Source organism: Mycteria americana, chromosome 6 (genome assembly GCF_035582795.1).
Source record: "Mycteria americana isolate JAX WOST 10 ecotype Jacksonville Zoo and Gardens chromosome 6, USCA_MyAme_1.0, whole genome shotgun sequence".
NCBI classification, from domain to species: Eukaryota; Metazoa; Chordata; class Aves; order Ciconiiformes; family Ciconiidae; genus Mycteria; species Mycteria americana.
Window position 1 is genome coordinate 45668790 of NC_134370.1, and position 12513 is coordinate 45681302.

The following is a 12513-nucleotide window of genomic DNA, read 5'->3' on the forward strand; positions in this document are numbered from 1 at the left end:
GCAGCCGGGCTCTGCGAGAGAGAAATACACAGTGTTGTCCCTTCACGAACGAAAGCTTTTGCAGAACGCGAATGTCTGTCTACCAGCGAATGCAGTTCCAAGGGACAGTGAAAACGAGCTACAGCTTTCCGTGCTGGCAGGTTTCCTGTGGGCGCAATCGCTGGACGTTTCGAATTTGGCAGCCGGGCTCTGCGAGAGAGAAATACACAGTGTTGCCCCTTTACGAACGAAAGCTTTTGCAGAACGCGAATGTCTGTCTACCAGCGAATGCAGTTCCAAGGAACAGTGAAAACCAGCTACAGCTTTCCGTGCTGGCAGCTTTCCTGTGGGCGCAATCGCTGGACGTTTCGAATTTGGCAGCCGGGCTCTGCGAGAGAGAAATACAGAGTGTTGCCCCTTTACGAACGAAACCTTTTGCAGAACGCGAATGTCTGTCTACCAGCGAATGCAGTTCCAAGGGACAGTGAAAACCAGCTACAGCTTTCCGTGCTGGCAGCTTTCCTGTGGGCGCAATCGCTGGACGTTTCGAATTTGGCAGCCGGGCTCTGCCAGAGAGAAATACACAGTGTTGCCCCTTTACGAACGAAAGCTGTTGCAGAACGCAAATGTCTGTGTAGCAGCGAATGCAGTTCCAAGGGACAGTGAAAACCAGCTACAGCTTTCCGTGCTGGCAGCTTTCCTGTGGGCGCAATCGCTGGACGTTTCGAATTTGGCAGCCGGGCTCTGCGAGAGAGAAATACACAGTGTGGCCCTTTTACGAACGAAACCTTTTGCAGAACGCGAATGTCTGTCTACCAGCGAATGCAGTTCCAAGGGACAGTGAAAACCAGCTACAGCTTTCTGTGCTGGCAGCTTTCCTGTGGGCGCAATCGCTGGACGTTTCGAATTTGGCAGCCGGGCTCTCCGAGAGAGATATACACAGTGTTGCCCCATTACCAACCAAAGGTTTTGCAGAACACGAATGCCTCTCTACCAGCGAATGCAGTTCCAAGGGACAGTGAAAACCAGCTACAGCTTTCCGCGCTGGCAGCTTTCCTGTGGGCGCAATCGCTGGACGTTTCGAATTTGGCAGCCGAGCTCTCCGAGAGAGAAATACACAGTGTTGCCCCTTTACGAACGAAAGCTGTTGCAGAACGCGAATGTCTGTCTACCAGCGAATGCAGTTCCAAGGGACAGTGAAAACCAGCTACAGCTTTCCGTGCTGGCAGCTTTCCTGTGGGCGCAATCGCTGGACGTTTCGAATTTGGCAGCCGGGCTCTGCGAGAGAGAAATACACAGTGTTGCCCCTTTACGAACAAAAGCTGTTGCAGAACGCGAATGTCTGTCTACCAGCGAATGCAGTTCCAAGGGACAGTGAAAACCAGCTACAGCTTTCCGTGCTGGCAGCTTTCCTGTGGGCGCAATCGCTGGACGTTTCGAATTTGGCAGCCGGGCTCTGCGAGAGAGAAATACACAGTGTTGCCCCTTTACGAACGAAAGCTTTTGCAGAACGCGAATGTCTGTGTAGCAGCGAATGCAGTTCCAAGGGACAGTGAAAACCAGCTACAGCTTTCCGTGCTGGCAGCTTTCCTGTGGGCGCAATCGCTGGAGGTTTCGAATTTGGCTGCCGGGCTCTGCGAGAGAGAAATACACAGTGTTGCCCCTTTACGAACGAAAGCTTTTGCAGAACGCGAATGTCTGTCTACCAGCGAATGCAGTTCCAAGGGACAGTGAAAACCAGCTACAGCTTTCCGTGCTGGCAGCTTTCCTGTGGGCGCAATCGCTGGACGTTTCGAATTTGGCAGCCGGGCTCTGCCAGAGAGAAATACAGAGTGTTGCCCCTTTACGTACGAAAGCTTTTGCAGAACACGAATGTCTGTCTACCAGCGAATGCAGTTCCAAGGGACAGTGAAAACCAGCTACAGCTTTCCGTGCTGGCAGCTTTCCTGTGGGCGCAATCGCTGGACGTTTCAAATTTGGCAGCCGGGCTCTGCCAGAGAGAAATACACAGTGTTGCCCCATTACCAACCAAAGCTTTTGCAGAACGCGAATGTCTGTCTACCAGCGAATGCAGTTCCAAGGGACAGTGAAAACCAGCTACAGCTTTCCGTGCTGGCAGCTTTCCTGTGGGCGCAATCGCTGGACGTTTCGAATTTGGCAGCCGGGCTCTCCGAGAGAGAAATACACAGTGTTGCCCCTTCACGAACGAAAGCTTTTGCAGAACGCGAATGTCTGTCTACCAGCGAATGCAGTTCCAAGGGACAGTGAAAACCAGCTACAGCTTTCCGTGCTGGCAGATTTCCTGTGGGCGCAATCGCTGGACGTTTCGAATTTGGCAGCCGGGCTCTGCGAGAGAGAAATACACAGTGTTGCCCCTTTACGAACAAAAGGTGTTGCAGAACGCGCATGTCTGTGTGGCAGCGAATGCAGTTCCAAGGGACAGTGAAAACCAGCTACAGCTTTCCGTGCTGGCAGCTTTCCTGTGGGCGCAATCGCTGGACGTTTCGAATTTGGCAGCCGGGCTCTGCGAGAGAGAAATACACAGTGTTGCCCCTTCAAGAACGAAAGCTTTTGCAGAACGCGAATGTCTGTCTACCAGCGAATGCAGTTCCAAGGGACAGTGAAAACCAGCTACAGCTTTCCGTGCTGGCAGCTTTCCTGTGGGCGCAATCGCTGGACGTTTCGAATTTGGCAGCCGGGCTATCCGAGAGAGATATACAGATTGTTGCCCCATTACCAACCAAAGCTTTTGCAGAACGCGAATGCCTGTCTACCAGCGAATGCAGTTCCAAGGGACAGTGAAAACCAGCTACAGCTTTCCGTGCTGGCAGCTTTCCTGTGGGCGCAATCGCTGGACGTTTCGAATTTGGCAGCCGGGCTCTGCGAGAGAGAAATACAAAGTGTTGCCCCTTTACGAACAAAAGCTTTTGCAGAACGCGAATGTCTGTCTACCAGCGAATGCAGTTCCAAGGGACAGTGAAAACCAGCTACAGCTTTCCGTGCTGGCAGCTTTCCTGTGGGCGCAATCGCTGGACGTTTCGAATTTGGCAGCCAGGCTCTCCGAGAGAGAAATACACAGTGTTGCCCCATTACCAACCAAAGCTTTTGCAGAACTCGAATGTCTGTGTAGCAGCGAATGCAGTTCCAAGGGACAGTGAAAACCAGCTACAGCTTTCCGTGCTGGCAGCTTTCCTGTGGGCGCAATCGCTGGACGTTTCGAATTTGGCAGCCGGGCTCTGCCAGAGAGAAATACACAGTGTTGCCCCTTCACGAACGAAAGCTTTTGCAGAATGCGAATGTCTGTCTACCAGCGAATGCAGTTCCAAGGGACAGTGAAAACGAGCTACAGCTTTCCGTGCTGGCAGCTTTCCTGTGGGCGCAATCGCTGGACGTTTCGAATTTGGCAGCCGGGCTCTCCGAGAGAGAAATACACAGTGTTGCCCCTTCACGAACGAAAGCTTTTGCAGAACGCGAATGTCTGTCTACCAGCGAATGCAGTTCCAAGGGACAGTGAAAACGAGCTACAGCTTTCCGTGCTGGCAGCTTTCCTGTGGGCGCAATCGCTGGACGTTTCGAATTTGGCAGCCGGGCTCTCCGAGAGAGAAATACACAGTGTTGCCCCTTCACGAACGAAAGCTTTTGCAGAACGCGAATGTCTGTCTACCAGCGAATGCAGTTCCAAGGGACAGTGAAAACCAGCTACAGCTTTCCGTGCTGGCAGCTTTCCTGTGGGCGCAATCGCTGGACGTTTCGAATTTGGCAGCCGGGCTCTGCGAGAGAGAAATACACAGTGTTGCCCCTTTACGAACAAAAGGTGTTGCAGAACGCGCATGTCTGTGTGGCAGCGAATGCAGTTCCAAGGGACAGTGAAAACCAGCTACAGCTTTCCGTGCTGGCAGCTTTCCTGTGGGCGCAATCGCTGGACGTTTCGAATTTGGCAGCCGGGCTCTGCGAGAGAGAAATACACAGTGTTGCCCCTTCAAGAACGAAAGCTTTTGCAGAACGCGAATGCCTGTCTACCAGCGAATGCAGTTCCAAGGGACAGTGAAAACCAGCTACAGCTTTCCGTGCTGGCAGCTTTCCTGTGGGCGCAATCGCTGGACGTTTCGAATTTGGCAGCCGGGCTCTGCGAGAGAGAAATACAAAGTGTTGCCCCTTTACGAACAAAAGCTTTTGCAGAACGCGAATGTCTGTCTACCAGCGAATGCAGTTCCAAGGGACAGTGAAAACCAGCTACAGCTTTCCGTGCTGGCAGCTTTCCTGTGGGCGCAATCGCTGGACGTTTCGAATTTGGCAGCCAGGCTCTCCGAGAGAGAAATACACAGTGTTGCCCCATTACCAACCGAAGCTTTTGCAGAACTCGAATGTCTGTGTAGCAGCGAATGCAGTTCCAAGGGACAGTGAAAACCAGCTACAGCTTTCCGTGCTGGCAGCTTTCCTGTGGGCGCAATCGCTGGACGTTTCGAATTTGGCAGCCGGGCTCTCCGAGAGAGAAATACACAGTGTTGCCCTTTTACGAACAAAAGCTGTTGCAGAACGCGAATGTCTGTCTACCAGCGAATGCAGTTCCAAGGGACACTGAAAACCAGCTACAGCTTTCCGTGCTGGGAGCTTTCCTGTGGGCGCAATCGCTGGATGTTTCGAATTTGGCAGCCGGGCTCTCTGAGAGAGAAATTCACAGTGTTGCCGTTTTACGAACGAAACCTTTTGCAGAACGCGAATGTCTGTCTACCAGCGAATGCAGTTCCAAGGGACAGTGAAAACCAGCTACAGCTTTCCGTGCTGGCAGCTTTCCTGTGGGCGCAATCGCTGGACGTTTCAAATTTGGCAGCCGGGCTCTGCGAGAGAGAAATACACAGTGTTGCCCCTTTACGAACAAAAGCTGTTGCAGAACGCGAATGTCTGTCTACCAGCGAATGCAGTTCCAAGGGACAGTGAAAACCAGCTACAGCTTTCCGTGCTGGCAGCTTTCCTGTGGGCGCAATCGCTGGACGTTTCGAATTTGGCAGCCGGGCTCTGCGAGAGAGAAATACAGAGTGTTGCCCCATTACCAAACAAAGCTTTTGCAGAACTCGAATGTCTGTGTAGCAGCGAATGCAGTTCCAAGGGACAGTGAAAACCAGCTACAGCTTTCCGTGCTGGCAGCTTTCCTGTGGGCGCAATCGCTGGACGTTTCGAATTTGGCAGCCGGGCTCTGCCAGAGAGAAATACACAGTGTTGCCCCTTTACGAACAAAAGCTGTTGCAGAACGCGCATGTCTGTGTGGCAGCGAATGCAGTTCCAAGGGACAGTGAAAACCAGCTACAGCTTTCCGTGCTGGCAGCTTTCCTGTGGGCGCAATCGCTGGACGTTTCGAATTTGGCAGCCGGGCTCTGCGAGAGAGAAATACACAGTGTTGCCCTTTTACGAACAAAAGCTGTTGCAGAACGCGAATGTCTGTCTAGCAGCGAATGCAGTTCCAAGGGACACTGAAAACCAGCTACAGCTTTCCGTGCTGGGAGCTTTCCAGTGGGCGCAATCGCTGGATGTTTCGAATTTGGCAGCCGGGCTCTCCGAGAGAGAAATACACAGTGTTGCCCCTTTACGAACGAAACCTTTTGCAGAACGCGAATGTCTGTCTACCAGCGAATGCAGTTCCAAGGGACAGTGAAAACCAGCTACAGCTTTCCGTGCTGGCAGCTTTCCTGTGGGCGCAATCGCTGGACGTTTCGAATTTGGCAGCCGGGCTCTGCGAGAGAGAAATACACAGTGTTGCCCCTTTACGAACGAAACCTTTTGCAGAACGCGAATGTCTGTCTACCAGCGAATGCAGTTCCAAGGGACAGTGAAAACCAGCTACAGCTTTCCGTGCTGGCAGCTTTCCTGTGGGCGCAATCGCTGGACGTTTCGAATTTGGCAGCCGGGCTCTGCGAGAGAGAAATACACAGTATTGCCCCTTTACGAACAAAAGCTGTTGCAGAACGCGAATGTCTGTCTACCAGCGAATGCAGTTCCAAGGGACAGTGAAAACCAGCTACAGCTTTCCGTGCTGGCAGCTTTCCTGTGGGCGCAATCGCTGGACGTTTCGAATTTGGCAGCCGGGCTCTGCGAGAGAGAAATACACAGTGTTGTCCCTTCACGAACGAAAGCTTTTGCAGAACGCGAATGTCTGTCTACCAGCGAATGCAGTTCCAAGGGACAGTGAAAACGAGCTACAGCTTTCCGTGCTGGCAGGTTTCCTGTGGGCGCAATCGCTGGACGTTTCGAATTTGGCAGCCGGGCTCTGCGAGAGAGAAATACACAGTGTTGCCCCTTTACGAACGAAAGCTTTTGCAGAACGCGAATGTCTGTCTACCAGCGAATGCAGTTCCAAGGAACAGTGAAAACCAGCTACAGCTTTCCGTGCTGGCAGCTTTCCTGTGGGCGCAATCGCTGGACGTTTCGAATTTGGCAGCCGGGCTCTGCGAGAGAGAAATACAGAGTGTTGCCCCTTTACGAACGAAACCTTTTGCAGAACGCGAATGTCTGTCTACCAGCGAATGCAGTTCCAAGGGACAGTGAAAACCAGCTACAGCTTTCCGTGCTGGCAGCTTTCCTGTGGGCGCAATCGCTGGACGTTTCGAATTTGGCAGCCGGGCTCTGCCAGAGAGAAATACACAGTGTTGCCCCTTTACGAACGAAAGCTGTTGCAGAACGCAAATGTCTGTGTAGCAGCGAATGCAGTTCCAAGGGACAGTGAAAACCAGCTACAGCTTTCCGTGCTGGCAGCTTTCCTGTGGGCGCAATCGCTGGACGTTTCGAATTTGGCAGCCGGGCTCTGCGAGAGAGAAATACACAGTGTGGCCCTTTTACGAACGAAACCTTTTGCAGAACGCGAATGTCTGTCTACCAGCGAATGCAGTTCCAAGGGACAGTGAAAACCAGCTACAGCTTTCTGTGCTGGCAGCTTTCCTGTGGGCGCAATCGCTGGACGTTTCGAATTTGGCAGCCGGGCTCTCCGAGAGAGATATACACAGTGTTGCCCCATTACCAACCAAAGGTTTTGCAGAACACGAATGCCTCTCTACCAGCGAATGCAGTTCCAAGGGACAGTGAAAACCAGCTACAGCTTTCCGCGCTGGCAGCTTTCCTGTGGGCGCAATCGCTGGACGTTTCGAATTTGGCAGCCGAGCTCTCCGAGAGAGAAATACACAGTGTTGCCCCTTTACGAACGAAAGCTGTTGCAGAACGCGAATGTCTGTCTACCAGCGAATGCAGTTCCAAGGGACAGTGAAAACCAGCTACAGCTTTCCGTGCTGGCAGCTTTCCTGTGGGCGCAATCGCTGGACGTTTCGAATTTGGCAGCCGGGCTCTGCGAGAGAGAAATACACAGTGTTGCCCCTTTACGAACAAAAGCTGTTGCAGAACGCGAATGTCTGTCTACCAGCGAATGCAGTTCCAAGGGACAGTGAAAACCAGCTACAGCTTTCCGTGCTGGCAGCTTTCCTGTGGGCGCAATCGCTGGACGTTTCGAATTTGGCAGCCGGGCTCTGCGAGAGAGAAATACACAGTGTTGCCCCTTTACGAACGAAAGCTTTTGCAGAACGCGAATGTCTGTGTAGCAGCGAATGCAGTTCCAAGGGACAGTGAAAACCAGCTACAGCTTTCCGTGCTGGCAGCTTTCCTGTGGGCGCAATCGCTGGAGGTTTCGAATTTGGCTGCCGGGCTCTGCGAGAGAGAAATACACAGTGTTGCCCCTTTACGAACGAAAGCTTTTGCAGAACGCGAATGTCTGTCTACCAGCGAATGCAGTTCCAAGGGACAGTGAAAACCAGCTACAGCTTTCCGTGCTGGCAGCTTTCCTGTGGGCGCAATCGCTGGACGTTTCGAATTTGGCAGCCGGGCTCTGCCAGAGAGAAATACAGAGTGTTGCCCCTTTACGTACGAAAGCTTTTGCAGAACACGAATGTCTGTCTACCAGCGAATGCAGTTCCAAGGGACAGTGAAAACCAGCTACAGCTTTCCGTGCTGGCAGCTTTCCTGTGGGCGCAATCGCTGGACGTTTCAAATTTGGCAGCCGGGCTCTGCCAGAGAGAAATACACAGTGTTGCCCCATTACCAACCAAAGCTTTTGCAGAACGCGAATGTCTGTCTACCAGCGAATGCAGTTCCAAGGGACAGTGAAAACCAGCTACAGCTTTCCGTGCTGGCAGCTTTCCTGTGGGCGCAATCGCTGGACGTTTCGAATTTGGCAGCCGGGCTCTCCGAGAGAGAAATACACAGTGTTGCCCCTTCACGAACGAAAGCTTTTGCAGAACGCGAATGTCTGTCTACCAGCGAATGCAGTTCCAAGGGACAGTGAAAACCAGCTACAGCTTTCCGTGCTGGCAGATTTCCTGTGGGCGCAATCGCTGGACGTTTCGAATTTGGCAGCCGGGCTCTGCGAGAGAGAAATACACAGTGTTGCCCCTTTACGAACAAAAGGTGTTGCAGAACGCGCATGTCTGTGTGGCAGCGAATGCAGTTCCAAGGGACAGTGAAAACCAGCTACAGCTTTCCGTGCTGGCAGCTTTCCTGTGGGCGCAATCGCTGGACGTTTCGAATTTGGCAGCCGGGCTCTGCGAGAGAGAAATACACAGTGTTGCCCCTTCAAGAACGAAAGCTTTTGCAGAACGCGAATGTCTGTCTACCAGCGAATGCAGTTCCAAGGGACAGTGAAAACCAGCTACAGCTTTCCGTGCTGGCAGCTTTCCTGTGGGCGCAATCGCTGGACGTTTCGAATTTGGCAGCCGGGCTATCCGAGAGAGATATACAGATTGTTGCCCCATTACCAACCAAAGCTTTTGCAGAACGCGAATGCCTGTCTACCAGCGAATGCAGTTCCAAGGGACAGTGAAAACCAGCTACAGCTTTCCGTGCTGGCAGCTTTCCTGTGGGCGCAATCGCTGGACGTTTCGAATTTGGCAGCCGGGCTCTGCGAGAGAGAAATACAAAGTGTTGCCCCTTTACGAACAAAAGCTTTTGCAGAACGCGAATGTCTGTCTACCAGCGAATGCAGTTCCAAGGGACAGTGAAAACCAGCTACAGCTTTCCGTGCTGGCAGCTTTCCTGTGGGCGCAATCGCTGGACGTTTCGAATTTGGCAGCCAGGCTCTCCGAGAGAGAAATACACAGTGTTGCCCCATTACCAACCAAAGCTTTTGCAGAACTCGAATGTCTGTGTAGCAGCGAATGCAGTTCCAAGGGACAGTGAAAACCAGCTACAGCTTTCCGTGCTGGCAGCTTTCCTGTGGGCGCAATCGCTGGACGTTTCGAATTTGGCAGCCGGGCTCTGCCAGAGAGAAATACACAGTGTTGCCCCTTCACGAACGAAAGCTTTTGCAGAATGCGAATGTCTGTCTACCAGCGAATGCAGTTCCAAGGGACAGTGAAAACGAGCTACAGCTTTCCGTGCTGGCAGCTTTCCTGTGGGCGCAATCGCTGGACGTTTCGAATTTGGCAGCCGGGCTCTCCGAGAGAGAAATACACAGTGTTGCCCCTTCACGAACGAAAGCTTTTGCAGAACGCGAATGTCTGTCTACCAGCGAATGCAGTTCCAAGGGACAGTGAAAACGAGCTACAGCTTTCCGTGCTGGCAGCTTTCCTGTGGGCGCAATCGCTGGACGTTTCGAATTTGGCAGCCGGGCTCTCCGAGAGAGAAATACACAGTGTTGCCCCTTCACGAACGAAAGCTTTTGCAGAACGCGAATGTCTGTCTACCAGCGAATGCAGTTCCAAGGGACAGTGAAAACCAGCTACAGCTTTCCGTGCTGGCAGCTTTCCTGTGGGCGCAATCGCTGGACGTTTCGAATTTGGCAGCCGGGCTCTGCGAGAGAGAAATACACAGTGTTGCCCCTTTACGAACAAAAGGTGTTGCAGAACGCGCATGTCTGTGTGGCAGCGAATGCAGTTCCAAGGGACAGTGAAAACCAGCTACAGCTTTCCGTGCTGGCAGCTTTCCTGTGGGCGCAATCGCTGGACGTTTCGAATTTGGCAGCCGGGCTCTGCGAGAGAGAAATACACAGTGTTGCCCCTTCAAGAACGAAAGCTTTTGCAGAACGCGAATGCCTGTCTACCAGCGAATGCAGTTCCAAGGGACAGTGAAAACCAGCTACAGCTTTCCGTGCTGGCAGCTTTCCTGTGGGCGCAATCGCTGGACGTTTCGAATTTGGCAGCCGGGCTCTGCGAGAGAGAAATACAAAGTGTTGCCCCTTTACGAACAAAAGCTTTTGCAGAACGCGAATGTCTGTCTACCAGCGAATGCAGTTCCAAGGGACAGTGAAAACCAGCTACAGCTTTCCGTGCTGGCAGCTTTCCTGTGGGCGCAATCGCTGGACGTTTCGAATTTGGCAGCCAGGCTCTCCGAGAGAGAAATACACAGTGTTGCCCCATTACCAACCGAAGCTTTTGCAGAACTCGAATGTCTGTGTAGCAGCGAATGCAGTTCCAAGGGACAGTGAAAACCAGCTACAGCTTTCCGTGCTGGCAGCTTTCCTGTGGGCGCAATCGCTGGACGTTTCGAATTTGGCAGCCGGGCTCTGCCAGAGAGAAATACACAGTGTTGCCCCTTCACGAACGAAAGCTTTTGCAGAACTCGAATGTCTGTGTAGCAGCGAATGCAGTTCCAAGGGACAGTGAAAACCAGCTACAGCTTTCCGTGCTGGCAGCTTTCCTGTGGGCGCAATCTCTGGACGTTTCGAATTTGGCAGCCGGGCTCTGCGAGAGAGAAATACAGAGTGTTGCCCCTTTACGAACGAAAGCTTTTGCAGAACGCGAATGTCTGTCTACCAGCGAATGCAGTTCCAAGGGACAGTGAAAACCAGCTACAGCTTTCCGTGCTGGCAGCTTTCCTGTGGGCGCAATCGCTGGACGTTTCGAATTTGGCAGCCGGGCTCTGCCAGAGAGAAATACACAGTGTTGCCCCTTTACGAACGAAAGCTGTTGCAGAACGCAAATGTCTGTGTAGCAGCGAATGCAGTTCCAAGGGACAGTGAAAACCAGCTACAGCTTTCCGTGCTGGCAGCTTTCCTGTGGGCGCAATCGCTGGACGTTTCGAATTTGGCAGCCGGGCTCTGCGAGAGAGAAATACACAGTGTGGCCCTTTTACGAACGAAACCTTTTGCAGAACGCGAATGTCTGTCTACCAGCGAATGCAGTTCCAAGGGACAGTGAAAACCAGCTACAGCTTTCTGTGCTGGCAGCTTTCCTGTGGGCGCAATCGCTGGACGTTTCGAATTTGGCAGCCGGGCTCTCCGAGAGAGATATACACAGTGTTGCCCCATTACCAACCAAAGGTTTTGCAGAACACGAATGCCTCTCTACCAGCGAATGCAGTTCCAAGGGACAGTGAAAACCAGCTACAGCTTTCCGCGCTGGCAGCTTTCCTGTGGGCGCAATCGCTGGACGTTTCGAATTTGGCAGCCGAGCTCTCCGAGAGAGAAATACACAGTGTTGCCCCTTTACGAACGAAAGCTGTTGCAGAACGCGAATGTCTGTCTACCAGCGAATGCAGTTCCAAGGGACAGTGAAAACCAGCTACAGCTTTCCGTGCTGGCAGCTTTCCTGTGGGCGCAATCGCTGGACGTTTCGAATTTGGCAGCCGGGCTCTGCGAGAGAGAAATACACAGTGTTGCCCCTTTACGAACAAAAGCTGTTGCAGAACGCGAATGTCTGTCTACCAGCGAATGCAGTTCCAAGGGACAGTGAAAACCAGCTACAGCTTTCCGTGCTGGCAGCTTTCCTGTGGGCGCAATCGCTGGACGTTTCGAATTTGGCAGCCGGGCTCTGCGAGAGAGAAATACACAGTGTTGCCCCTTTACGAACGAAAGCTTTTGCAGAACGCGAATGTCTGTGTAGCAGCGAATGCAGTTCCAAGGGACAGTGAAAACCAGCTACAGCTTTCCGTGCTGGCAGCTTTCCTGTGGGCGCAATCGCTGGAGGTTTCGAATTTGGCTGCCGGGCTCTGCGAGAGAGAAATACACAGTGTTGCCCCTTTACGAACGAAAGCTTTTGCAGAACGCGAATGTCTGTCTACCAGCGAATGCAGTTCCAAGGGACAGTGAAAACCAGCTACAGCTTTCCGTGCTGGCAGCTTTCCTGTGGGCGCAATCGCTGGACGTTTCGAATTTGGCAGCCGGGCTCTGCGAGAGAGAAATACAAAGTGTTGCCCCTTTACGAACAAAAGCTTTTGCAGAACGCGAATGTCTGTCTACCAGCGAATGCAGTTCCAAGGGACAGTGAAAACCAGCTACAGCTTTCCGTGCTGGCAGCTTTCCTGTGGGCGCAATCGCTGGACGTTTCGAATTTGGCAGCCAGGCTCTCCGAGAGAGAAATACACAGTGTTGCCCCATTACCAACCAAAGCTTTTGCAGAACTCGAATGTCTGTGTAGCAGCGAATGCAGTTCCAAGGGACAGTGAAAACCAGCTACAGCTTTCCGTGCTGGCAGCTTTCCTGTGGGCGCAATCGCTGGACGTTTCGAATTTGGCAGCCGGGCTCTGCCAGAGAGAAATACACAGTGTTGCCCCTTCACGAACGAA